The sequence below is a fragment of the Bos indicus x Bos taurus genome, chromosome 5 (assembly GCF_003369695.1).
Source record: "Bos indicus x Bos taurus breed Angus x Brahman F1 hybrid chromosome 5, Bos_hybrid_MaternalHap_v2.0, whole genome shotgun sequence".
Classification (NCBI taxonomy): Eukaryota; Metazoa; Chordata; class Mammalia; order Artiodactyla; family Bovidae; genus Bos; species Bos indicus x Bos taurus.
Genome location: NC_040080.1, coordinates 75,759,913 through 75,774,227, shown reverse-complemented (window position 1 = coordinate 75,774,227; position 14,315 = coordinate 75,759,913).

Sequence of the window (14,315 nt, the reverse complement as noted above, 5' to 3'; positions counted from 1 at the left end):
TGAGGTATAAATAACATACAAAAACTGCATTTTAAAGTATACAATTTGATATGTTTTTATATATGCATACACCCATGAGGCCATCACCACAGTCAAAAAAAATGATCATATTCTTCACCCTCAAAAGATTCCTCTTATTCCTTCATCAAATATGTGCTTTGCAAAGATTTTATTCCAGTATTTTCATTATCTTAGCAGCATCTTTTTAAAAGCAAAACTTTCATAAATTACATTGACGTTCAATTTATTTATTTGTCCTTTTCTTGATTGTGCTTTTGCTGTTGTATCTAACAAACAAGTCGCAAGATTTTTGCTTATTTTTCTTGGAGGAATTCTATTGTTTTAGATTTTTCATTTAGGTCTACAATCCATCTTGAGTTATTTTCCGTATGTAGTGTGCAGTGGGTATTCAAGTTCGTTGTTTTGCATTCTGACATCTAGTTATTCTAGCACCACTTGTTAAAAGGCCCATCCCTTCTCCACTACATTGCCTTTGTGCCTTTAAAACATTTTTCTGTATTTACAGAAAAGTTGCAAAGGTAGTACTGACAATTCTGTCACTGAGTTTTCCCAATGTCAATTTCTTAGTTTTGGCAAATGAACTAGAATCACGTAAGATGTACACATTAGTAGATTACTATTAACTAAGTTCTAGGCTTTATTTGATCCTACTAGTTTTCCCACTAACGTTCTTTTTCTGTTCCAGGATCCAACAGGGGATACCACATTATATTTGTTTTCATGTCTTTTTAGGTTTTTTGGTTTACACATAAATAAAATAAAAATGCACTTAGACCAAAGTCTTCAACAGGAACAATAAAGAACATTAAATATTATTCGGAAGTGCTAATAGTTGTGGCTATTAAGATTTTAAAGCAAAAGGGACTTCCCTGGTGGTGCAGTGGTTAAGACTCCATGCTCCAATGCAGGGGGCCCAGGTTTGACCCCTAGTCAAGGAACTAGACCCTGCATGTTGCAGCTAACAGCCTACATGCCACAACTAAAGATCCTGGATGCAGCAATTAAGACACATCACAGCCAAATAAATTTTACAAGGAAGTTCAACTGTATTAAAAAAAAAAAAAGATTTTATAGCAAAAGAATTTTCTTACAGAGTTCATAATGAACAGCAGCATTATTAAATAGCAAATATTTCATGGGAATCATCAAAATAGCTGCTGTTTTAATCCAGGAGCATTCGGAAAAATACTAAAATTTAAAAAGCTAATTAATATTTATCCAAAACACTTTATTAAAAATTAAAATGGAAAAATATGTATAAAATTAATTGGTAAATAAACAAATCAGACAGCAAGTAATAGTCCATTACTGGAGATTTTATTTCAGATGTAACAGCCCTGATCAATCATTGATTGTTGTGTAATATGGTTAATATAGAAAACCTTATGAGTGATTTTTAACTTTATTATCAACTGAAAACTAGCTATGGCTTTATTCAACAAAGTGGAGCAACTTCTGGATGACTTCAACCTGCTGTTGAGTGGTATTTATAGTCAGCTGTATGATAAGAAAGCTATAATGAAAGATGTGAATAAGGCATTCTTTTAAAACATGAACAAGTACAGAACATGTGCTCTGTCTAGTTTCTTTAAATTCACTGGAGAAAATGTCACATCTTTGATATTAGGATTTGTTGAGTTGGATTCAACATTTTGCAACTATTATTTGTGTTCTTTTCACGTATAATTCTCCACTTTTACAAAAGAATTCTGTTACTAGAATTGCCTACATGATTTCCCAAAAAGATTCTAATTCCATATGCTAACTCACAAATAGTCCTAAATAAATAAATATGTATAAGGAGTATACATGCACGCAAGCTCAGTCCCTCAGTTGCGTCTGACTCTGAGACCCCCTGGACTGTAGCCCACCAGCCTCCTCTGTCCATGGATTTTTCAGCCAAGAATACTGGAGTACGTTGCCATTTCCTAGTCCAGGGGATCTTCCCAACCCATGTACCTGGAGGCAAATGAACTTCTCCAGTGTAACTGTGACTGCAATATGTGAGTTTAGAGTTATGGTGAGAGTTTGTGTCCTTGCTAAGTGCTTGCATTGTTAGAAACAGAGGCTCTTTTTAAGTAGATAAGACACCGAATTCTGGTAAAAGTTCATTATGCCCTCCAAGTCCCCTAGGAGGACACTGGCTTACTATGTGAGAACAAAATGAAGGTCCATCATCAGGACTGTGGAGGCCTTAATGAGTTCACTATTCCAGAACTTTATATACACACTCACTACTCCCTGACCAGCTCATTGGGAGGTGGCTATCTTGTAAAAATGTGGAGCTTCAACTTTATACAAGGCAACACGTGGAAGATGGCCTTTCAAATGTGGCTTGGCCATTCCTGAATACAACATGACAGTCAGATTGTGAAAGGCCCCAGACATCCACTGATTAGCAACGTTCCCTTCCAGTTATTTTCCCATAAAATGTTTTCTCCAATCATCCCCTCCTGAATTCAGTTCAATCATCCTTTTATCCTCACCACTTCAATAATATCATTCCACTCAAAGTCACCATGAATTCCAGATGTCACATCCAAAGGTCAACTCAGTCTTCATTTTATCAAAACCGTCAATAGCGTGTGACACACCTCACTCTGTTTTGTGAAACTAGGCTTCCAAGACACCCTCCCTTTCTTTCCCTCTCTCCCTCCTTCTTTCCTCTGCTTTCCTTCCCTCTCTATCCCACACTCCCTCCTTGTCTCCCCACACTTCCACCTCTCTCTTCTTTCTCTCCTCTCTTCCTTTCTTCCTTGGTTCTCTTGCCTCAGGAGCTGCTGCCTATCTTTTTTGTTGCATCATTCTATCTTCCCTATTTCTAGGTATGCTGCTGCTGCTGCTAAGTCGCTTCAGTCGTGTCCGACTCTGTGCGACCCCACAGACAGCAGCCCACCAGGCTTCACCGTCCCTGGGAATCTCCAGGCAAGAACACTAGAGTGGGTTGCCATTTCCTCCTCCAATGCATGAAAGTAAAAAGTGAAAGTGAAGTCGTGTAGTCCTTTGCGACCCCATGGACTGCAGCCTACCAGGCTCCTCTGTCCATGGGATTCTCCAGGCAAGAGTACTGGAATGGGGTGCCATCGCCTTCTCCATTTCTAGGTATAGGAGCCCCCTTTTTCAGACTGTTGACCTGTCTTCTTTATCCATCACTGTTCTCCTGGTGATCTCACCTGCTCCCACTGCTTTAAATATTAAATATATTTAGACACTGATATTTCACACAGTGGTACCCCTAGTCATGAAATTGTCCTGAATTCCAAATATGTACATTGAAATGAGTACCTAGCTCCACTTGGTAGCCTAATCGTTGTCTCAAACTCAACATGCCCAACATGAAACTTTTTATTTCTGCTCCCACCAAAAAAAAAAAAAAAAAATCCCACCCAACCCTCCAGTCTTTATCTCAGTAGAGAACAATTCTATTTTTCTATTTCTTAAGACTATAGGAATATCTTTGATTTCTTTCTCTCTCGTTCAGCTTTTGTCCATCAACAAATAGTCAGCTCTATCTTTAAAATATACTGCCTTACTGCTTCTCCGTAACTATTGCCTCAATCAAACCACTTCAATTCCTCACTACACTAATGCAAAATCATTCCAGTTGGTCTGCCTGCTCCCACAACTGTTCCCTAACCATTTCTTCTCCAGATAGTGACCAGTGATAAAAGTGGGATTACGACACTCCTCTACTCATACCCTCCCATGCTTCCTGTCACTCTGTGAGTAAAAACTAAAATCTTTACCATTCCCTATAAAGCCCTTGGAGAAGGCAATGGCACCCCACTCCAGTACTCTTGCCTGGAAAATCCCATGGATGGAGGAGCCTGGTAGGCTGCAGTCCATGGGGTCGCTAAGAGTCGGACACGACTGAGTGACCTCACTTTCACTTTTCACTTTCATGCATTGGAGAAGGAAATGGCAACCCACTCCAGTGTTCTTGCCTGGAGAATCCCAGGGACGGGGGAGCCTCATGGGCTGCCATCTATGGGTTCGCACAGAGTTGGACACGACTGAAGCAACTTAGCAGCAGCATAAAGCCCTACCCAGCCATGCCCCCAAACATCTTCCTAAATCCATTTCCAACCATTCTCCTTCCTTCATTCTCCTATCCTTTGCTGCCTCACTTACCTTTCAGGGCATTTGCTCTTGCTATTCCCTCCACTAGAATGGTCTCCTCCTTGATATACACACGGCTGACACCCTTACTGTCTTTGCATCTCTGTTCAAACTGCACCTTATAAAGGCCCTCCCTGATGAACCTGTATAAAAATACCCTGCTTTACTTCACTTAATAACTTTAACACCAGTTGGTAAATTTGACATTAAATACAAGCTCCAAGAAGCATGTTATCTGTCACAGCCAGGGCTGCATATCTAGCTCCTGGATCTGTGGTCAGCACACTTGTTAAATGAATGAATCTCTCCTACCTGGAGAGAGATGCTATCTATACAAATTCTGATTTGAACACCATATTTGACCTCACATAAACCCCTCTTCCCAAGATATCCTAAATACTGCAGCAACACCTCTTTTGGGACTAACCCTGAAAAGTGCACATAAAAGACACTCAAAAAGTTAAGTTCCTGAGCTATGTTTTCTTCAGCCAATTTAGCTCCATAATATTCAAAAAGAACTCACAGACAGGAGCCCTCCAAACTGAGGAAAATAAATCCACTGCTTCAGAGAAAAATTACCTTTTCTTCACTAATCTTAAGATGAAGGCTGTTTTTTGTGTGTTTGTCTTTTTTTAATGTGGCCCTAGAAGAGTGCCTGGCATCTAGTAAGCACTCAGTAATTGGTAATTAAGGCCTTTCATCTGGAAGACATTATTCACTGCCATCCATATACCAGCTTCCCTAACCAATCTTGACCTGCCACCTAGTGGCAGATGCTTCTAACACTACGCTGCTGCTGCTGCTAAGTCGCTTCAGTCGTGTTCAACTCTCTGCGACCCCATAGATGGCAGCCCACCAGGCTCCCCTGTCCCTGGGATTCTCCAGGCAAGAACACTGGAGTGGCTTGCCATTTTCTTCTCCAATGCAGGAAAGTGAAAAGTGAAAGTGAAGTCTCTGCGACCCCATAGACAGCAGCCTACCAGGCTCCTCCGCCCATGGGATTTTCCAGGCAAGAACACTGGAGTGGGGTGCCATTGCCTTCTCCAACACTACGCTAGAGCCCCCTTTGTCTCAAGATGACTCTAGCTCTGGTTATCTCCATCTTAGTTAATTTCTTCAAGAAGTAGACTGCCTCCAATGTGGGAGTCATTAGCATGAATAGTTATTTTTCAGTTTTTGAAAAAAGGAGGCACCACATCACATAAGGAGGACAGAAATGGCTTGGCACAGGTATATTACTAAGTACAAAATTTCACCCAGAGTGGCTCTAATGCTGCTGCTGCTAAGTTGCTTCAGTCATGTCTGACTCTGTGCAACCCCATAGATGGCAGCCCACCAGGCTCCCCCATCCCTGGGATTCTCCAGGCAAGAGTGGCTCTAGGAGGCAGAAAACTCCAGAATAGTCTGCTCAGTGAGGGAGGGTGACTTCTCAGTCTACATCCATGTACATTGATTGTATTGCCCACTGCATTCCCTCCAAGACAACGGATACACAGAATATACTTTTGTGTAGCCTCCCATCTAACTGAAATTTCAGAACGTCTTACTTGTTACTGACCATTGTTGGTAACTGCCTATTCCAGTACCCTGGGACACTGGTCACCAGGCAGTTGGCTTCCTTTAACCCGTACTGTATTTTAAGGCTATTCTGAGAGAAAGTATTGTCATTAGCTCACTTCTGATAAATATAAACCTTACGGTGCTGGAAAAGACTCTTGAGAGTCCCTTGGACCGCAAGATCAAACCAATCAATCCTAAAGAAAAATCAACCGTGAATATTCACTGGAAGGACTGATGTTGAAGCTCCAAACTTTGGCCACCTGATGTGAAGACCCAACCCATTGGAGAAGATTCTGATGCTTGGGGAAATTGAGGGCCATAGGAGAAATGTGCAGCAGAGGATGAGGTGGTTGGATGGCATTACCGACTCAACAGACATGAGTTTGAGCAAACTGCAGGAGACAGTGAAGGACAGGGAAGCTTGGCGTGCTGCAGTTCATGGGGTCACAGGGTCAGACACTGACTTAGCAACTGAACAAAAACAATGCTTTACATTATTTGAAAATTTGAAATAAAACATAAAAGCAGTATTAGTTTAAAATACACTTTTCTAGACTATACATGCTTCTTTCTTGTTAAGAATCTGATTAGACCAGGAGACTGGTTATAACATTATCTGTCTACCATCACTATGCCCTCAACAGATTGTGCTAACTCATACTTCAAGTAAGTGAAAGTGAAGTCGCTCAGTTGTGTCCGACTCTTTGCGACCCCGTGGACTGCAGCCCACCAGGCTCCTCTGTCCATGGGATTCTCCAGGCAAGAATACCAGAGTGGGTTGCCATTTCCTTCTCTAGGGGATCTTCCTGACCCAGGAATCGAACCCAGGTCTCCCTCGTTGCAGGCAGACGCAGGCAGATGCTTTAACTTCTGAGCCACCAAATTTATTTACAGTTACTTCAAGTAAACTGGTACTCAAATGAATCTTCAAACACAAATAGGAAATCAGTTGTTTTAAAGTAGCATTTGCAACGTTTTTGGAGATCTACCTTAAGTATTAAATACTTGTTAGTGGCATTATCTAGGTATTCTAGGTTTGATAGCATAATCTAGAATTCATCTGGACTTACACAACAGGCAATTTCTATAACTGCAATCTTATTTTGTATTAAATATATCTAACATATATTTACAGTTCAAACCATACAATTAACAAATGCAATATGCCACCTCATGAGCCTCCTGTGGCATGCTCCCTTAACTGTATTCCTCTGCCTCCCTGCCTCCAGTACTATACTAAATGTTGTTCATGACTTCCTTGAACTTTTCTAGGGTTTTCCTTGTATTGGAATCTCTAATACAGTTTCAAAATTTTGCCTGTTTTGGAACATTATATAAATAGAAATATACTGTGTGAATGTTCTGTGACTTGCTTTTTCTAGTCAACATAATTTTAAGATTCATTTATGTTGCTGTGTGCAGCTAGAGTTATCTTTTCAGTTCGAGTAGTTATTTTCATTGTACAGATGTCCTACTATTAATCTATTGTCGGTGGTCATCTGTGCTGTTTCTAGTTTTTTGCTATTAAAAAATGATGTTGCTATATACATTCTTGTAAAAGCCTCCACACACAAAGAATCAAGTTTCCGTGGTGCATATATATGCACATTTACTTTACAAAGTAATGCTAAACTGTTTTCCAAAGTCATTGTAACAATTTACATCCTTTCCAGCAGTACTCTTCATTGCACCATATCCTAGCCAACACAGAACTTATCAAACTTTTTTTTTCCCCCTGGCCTATATACTAAGTGTGAAATGGCACCTGTGATTTCAATATGCATCTCTCAGATTCCTAATGAAGTTGAACATTTCATGTACTTATGGAATATCTTTGTATGAAATATTAACTCATGTCTGTTGCCCATTTTTCCACTGGATTTTTGTTATTCTCTTATAGAGCTGTAGTTTATTATATATTGATACTATCCTTTATTCGTTTTATGTGTCAAGTATTTTTCCCCACTTTGTTGTTCAGTCACTCAGTTGCATCCGACTCTTTGCAATCCCTGTCCTTCACCCATCTCCTGGATCTTGCTCAAACTCACATCCATTGAGTCAGTGATGCCATCCAACCATCTCACACTCTGTTATTCCTTCTCCTTCTGCCTTCAATCTTTCCCAGTATCAGGGTCTAACAAGTCAGCTCTTTGGCAAATCCCCACTTTGGGGCTTGTCTTTTCTCTATTAATGTGTCTTTAATGAACAGAAGTTCTTATTTATGTTTATCAATCTTTCCCTTTATGATTTGCACTTATATCTTAAGAAATCCTTGTCTAATCCATGGTCATGAAATTATTTCCTATGTATTTTTTCTTAATAGTCTAGCTTTGTCTGTCCCATTAAATCCACATTTAATCCACCTAGAATTGATGTTTATGTGTAGCATTAGGTAAAGAGTTCATTTTTCTTTTTCATTATAATCTTTACAATTTCCATCTTAGCATAAACTCTAGTTTTCATTTATATGTGGTTTCTGGCCCCTCTGTATTGTTCCAGGGCCTATTAATTTATTGCTGTATAAAGTTTGCACTATCTTATTACAGGTCTTGGTATGTGACAGCAACTCTTCCCTTCCTCTTTTTTAAATTTTTATTAACTAAAAAAAAAAAAGTATTTGGCAGCACCAGGTCTCAGTTGTGGCAAGATGGATCTTCTATCTTCATTGTGGCATGTGGGATCTAGTTCTCTGACCATGGAACTTAGCCGGGCCCCTTGCACTGGGGACAGGAGTCTTAGCTACTGGACCACCAGGGAAGTCCATATTATTTGCTTTTAATTCCACATAAAGGTTAGAAGCAGACTGTAATATACAGTAAGACTTGACAAACCTCTTGAAATTTTAGTTGGATCTGTAAGTCAATTTGGAGGGAACTGTTATACTTACATTAAACCTTCTGATTCACGAACATGGGTTTGTCCATTGATTTGAGTCCATATCAAATCAAAAGGACTCCAAATATTCAAAACTTCCTTCAAAAGGACTTGCACATCTTTTATTAAATTTAGTACTACTTAATCTGTTTCTACACTAATGTTCACAGAGCTTCATAATCTTTTGACTCTAATAAACTGTAGTCTTCCACACCATCTCCTATCTTCTGTAAGTAATGACAACTAAGTCCCACTGTCACAGTCTCTATATCGGCTCTTTTGACCCAAAAGTGGATTACTGCTTTGCTACTGAATCTTCCTAAATTTCTCTCTTCACCTATAAAATGAGGAACTCCAATGGAACTGATTTCTTAAAAATACCACATGGGACAGTGGCCAGTAGATGTCTGTCACTTCAACTGCTTTCTTCCAGACAGCACATGGTTTTGTGTTCTCATGCTATTTTGTACTCTGTAGTCATTTTGAATATTCATCGGGTATAAATTATTTTATTTCCTCTCAAAGGACAAAATGAATATCCCTTGGCTTATATATCCTTTCTGAATGCCACATATAGCACAGAGTGGACACTCAAATGCTAAAAAAAAAAAAAAGGCAATTCACCTAGGATTAAAAATAAAACAGGTATTATGTAGTTAAGTCAAATTAAGCCCACACTCTTACACCTACCCTGAGAATTCTATTCAGAATGGCATTAGAATACTATATACTCTTGAAAGAAAAGTAAATATATTCTCCAAATAAATAATCTACATGTAAATACAAAATATGTAGGTACAAAATTCCTTCCCTTCAAGTAACACTTTACAATATAAAGTTTTATACCTTTACAATATAAAGATATAAAATTTTCTTAATGGCTTTCATCAGAATCATCAAGAGTATTATTCTCATCATCACCTGATCTTTTGGTTTTACTGTACTGCTGTGACTTAACAGGGACAACGGCTTAGAAAAGAATCTTTCAGATCTTGGATGAGAGCTTGGCTTGGATTTTTCAGCTCTTGAGTTTGCTCTTAATTGGTATATTATTTGCGGTCTGAATGCGTACACTTAACTGTTCCCTCAATTATAAGACGAAATTACTAAATTATGACTTACCGTTTTATTTCTTAAATAAAATTATCACTAGATGGCAGCAAACATTGTTAAGATATTTTTAAAACTAAATATTTTAAAATATTATACTGTTAAAAAAACACATTTTTTAAAAAAGATACCAATTTTCATATCTAAAATCAGTAATTTTAAAAGCATTCATTATTCAAAAGGAAATGGAGAAATATCCATTTTCACATACAGCTGTGGTCAGAGGGCACTTTTATGTGTCAAAAACATCAACTGTTCATATTTACTAAATCAAGCACAAGAAACTACTTTCTGGAGAATATGTGCATTTATAATTACTCATAAGAATATTCATTATAGTATCCTTTATACAAGTCAAAAATCTAGTGGAATAATCTGAGTGTACCCAATGGTAAGAACTGATTAAAATGCCCTCCACCTAACCTAGCTATACAGTCTCTATAAAACTCATTTACACATTCGTATAGAAAAAATTCGTACTAATTACACAAGACTCAGTGTGTGTGTTCTGAAACTACACTGATAGTATTTCCTGTGATTTCATGACTTAATATTATGTAAAGCAACAAAATTAAGAAGAGGTGGCAAGAATACACAGAACTATACAAAAAAGATCTTCATGACCCAGATAATCACGATAGTGTGATCACTCACCTAGAACCAGACATCCTGGAATGTGAAGTCAAGTGGGCCTTAGAAAGCATCACTATGAACAAAGCTAGTGGAAGTGATGGAATTCCAGTTGAGCTATTCCAAATCCTAAAAGATGATGCTGTGAAAGTGCTGCACCCAATGTGCCAGCAAATTTGGAAAACTCAGCCGTGGCCACAGAACTGGAAAAGGTCCGTTTTCATTCCAATCCCAAAGAAAGGCAATGCCAAAGAATGCTCAAACTACTGCACAATTGCACTCATCTCACACGCTAGTAAAGTAATGCTTAAAATTCTCCAAGCCAGGCTTCAGCAATATGTGAACCGTCAACTTTCAGTTCAAGCTGGTTTTAGAAAAGGCAGAGGAACCAGAGATCAAATTGCCAACATCCGCTGGATCATGGAAAAAGCAAGAGTTCCAGAAAAACATGTATTTCTGCTTTACTGACTATGCCAAAGCCTTTGACTGTGTGAATCACAATAAACTGTGGAAATTCTGAAAGAGATGGGAATACCAGACCACCTGACCTGCCTCTTGAGAAACCTATATGCAGGTCAGGAAGCAACAGTTAGAACTGGACATGGAACAGACTGGTTCCAAATAGGAAAAGGAGTACGTCAAGGCTGTATATTGTCACCCTGCTTATTTAACTTATATGCATAGTACATCATGAGAAACGCTGGGCTGGAAGAAGCACAAGCTGGAATCAAGATTGCCAGAAGAAATATCAATAACCTCAGATATGCAGATGACACCACCCTTGTGGCAGAAAGTGAAGAGGAACTCAAAAGCCTCTTGATGAAAGTGAAAGTGGAGAGTGAAAAAGTTGGCTTAAAGCCCAACATTCAGAAAACGAAGATCATGGCATATGGTCCCATCACTTCACGGGAAATAGATGGGGAAACAGTGGAAACAGTGTCAGACTTTATTTTTCTGGGCTCCAAAATCACTGCAGATGGTGAGTGCAGCCATGAAATTAAAACACACTTACTCCTTGGAAGGAAAGTTATGACCAACCTAGACAACATATTGAAAAGCAGAGACATTACTTTGCCAACAAAGGTCCATCTAGTCAAGACTATGGTTTTTCTGTGAAGAAAGCTGAGCACCAAAGAATTGATGCTTTTGAACTGTGGTGTTGGAGGAGATTCTTGAGAGTCCCTTGGACTGCAAGGAGATCCAACCAGTCCATTCTAAAGGAGATCAGTCCTGGGTGTTCTTTGGAAGGAATGATGCTAAAAGCTGAAACTCCAGTACTTTGGCCACCTCATGCGAAGAGTTGACTCACTGGGAAAGACTATGATGCTGGGAGGGATTGGGGGCAGGAATAGAAGGGGATGACAGAGGATGAGATGGCTGGATGGCATCACTGACTCGATGGACGTGTTTGAGTGAACTCAGGGAGTTGGTAACGGACAGGGAGGCCCTGGCGTGCTGCGATTCATGGGGTCGCAAAGAGTTGGACACGACTGAGCCACTGAACTGAACTGAACTGAACTGGAAGCAACAAAATATGAGTGCAAACACAAGTGGTTCAAAGAAAACTTCATTAAATGCTTTGGAAAGACTGGCTAAACATGAGTCATTTTAAAAATCACAGCTGATAAAGAGAGACATTACATAATGAGAAAAGGGTCAATTCTCCAAGACACATAACAACGCTTTATGTGTACATCTCTCACAACACTGTCAAACTACATTAGGCAAAAATGGTAAAACTCAAGGAAAAATAAAAATCACAGTTCACAGTGTCATACTTCACACCCAAAGGATGGCTATTATAAAAAAAAAAAAAAAAAAAAAACGGAAAATAAAAAGTTTACTCAAGATATGGAGAAACTGAAATTCTCATGCATGGCTCATGGAAAATATGAAACAGTACAGCTGTTGTGGAAAAGCTTCAGGGTTCCCCAAAAAGTTAAATATAAAATTACCTTGTCTGTGTGCTCAGTTGCGTCTGAATCTTTGTGACCCCATGGACTGTATAGCCCACCAGGCTCCTCTGTCTGTGGAATTTTCCAGACAAGAATACTGGAGTGGGTTGCCATTTCTTACTCCAGGGGATTTCCCAACCCAGGGATAGAACCCATGTCTCTTGTGTCTCCAGTATAGGCAAGTAGTATCTTTACCACTGCACCACATGGGAAATTACAGAATTACCATGTGCGTGCATGTTAAGTCACTTCAGTCATGTCTGACTTTGCAACCCCAGGCTCCTCTGTCCATGAAATCCTCAAGGAAACACTGGACTGAGTTGCCATGCCCTCCTCCAGGGGATCTTCCTGACCCAGGGCTTGAACCCACTTCTCTTACAGCTTCTGCACTGGCAGGTGGGTGGCTTCTTTACCACTAGCACCACCTGGGAATTACTATAAAATTCAGCAATTCCACTCCCATATATGTATCTGAAAGAACTGCAAGAAGAGATTTAAACAGATACTTAATACACTGATCTTCAAAGCAGCATTAGTCACCACAGCCAAAAGGTGGAAACAACCCCAATGGCCAAATTGATAAACGAAATATGGTATATACATACAACACAATATTGTCTTCAAAGGAATGAAATTTTTATTCACGCTACAACATGCATCCTGAAAACTGTATGCTAAGTGAAATAAGCCAGCCACATAAGACAACATATTCTATAATTCTACTTATATAACGTATCTGGAATACACATATTCATAGAAAGCACAGAAGTTGCCAGGGAGGGTCTAGAAGTGGGAGAGGAATGGTCAGTTATTGTTTAGTGGGTACAGGATTTCTTTAGGATGAAGTTCTGGACATGTACAGCTTCCCTTGTGGCTCAGCTGGTAAAGAATCCACCTGCAATGTGGGAGACCTGGGTTTGATCCCTGGATTAGGAAGATCGCCTGGAGAAGGGAAAGGCAATCCACTCCAGTATTCTGGCCTCGAGAATCCCATGGACTGTATAGTCCATCAGGTCACAAAAAGTAGGACACAACTGAGCGACTTTCACTTTCTGGACATGTATAGAGGTAATGGCTGCATTGCACTGTGAATGTACGTAAGGCCACTAAAATGGTTTAAATGGCCAATTTTCATTATTTTGTGGTGGTTGTTGTTCAGTCCCTAAGTAATATCCAACTCTGTGCAACCTCATGGACTGCAGTAAGCCAGGCTCCTCTGTCCTCCACTGTCTCCCAGTTTGCTCAAATTCATGTCTGTTTAATTGTTGATGCTACCTAACCATCTCATCCTCTGTGTCCCCTTCTCTTGCCCTCTATCTTTCCCAGTATGTCTTTTCCAATGAGATGGCTCTACGCATCAGGTGGCCAAAATACTGGAGCTTCAGCATCAGTCCTTCCAATGAATATACAGGGTTGATTTCCTTTAGAAGGGCTTCTCTGGCGGCTTAGAAGGTAGAGTCTGCTTGCAGTGTGGGAGACCCAGGTTCGATCCCTGGGTCAGGAAAATCCCCCTGAAGAAGGAAATGGCAACCCACTCCAGTATCCTTGCCTGAAAAATTCCATGGATGAAGGAGCCTGGCAGGGTACAGTCCATGGGGTCACAAAAAGTTGGACACAACTGAATGACGTCACTTCCCTTTCTTTTTCTTTCCTTTAGGATTGACTGGTTTGATCTCCTTCCAGTCCAAGGAACTCTTCTCCAACACAATTTGAAACATCAACTCTTCCACTCACTAGCCTTTATAGTCCAACTCTCACATCTGGACAGGACTACTGGAAAAACCATAACTTTGATTATATGGACCTTTGTTGGCAAAGTGTTAACTTTTTTAATACATCTCGGCCTGTGTAACTTTCCAAGGAGCAAGGGTCTTTTAATTTCATGGCTGAAGTGACCGTCTGCAGTGATTCTGGAGCCCAGGAAAACAAAATCTTTCACTGCTTCAATTTTTTCCCCTTCTGTTTTCCTTGAAGTAATGGTACTGGATGCCATTATCTTAAGTTTTTTAAATGTTGAGCTTTATACCAGCTTTTTCACTCTCCTCT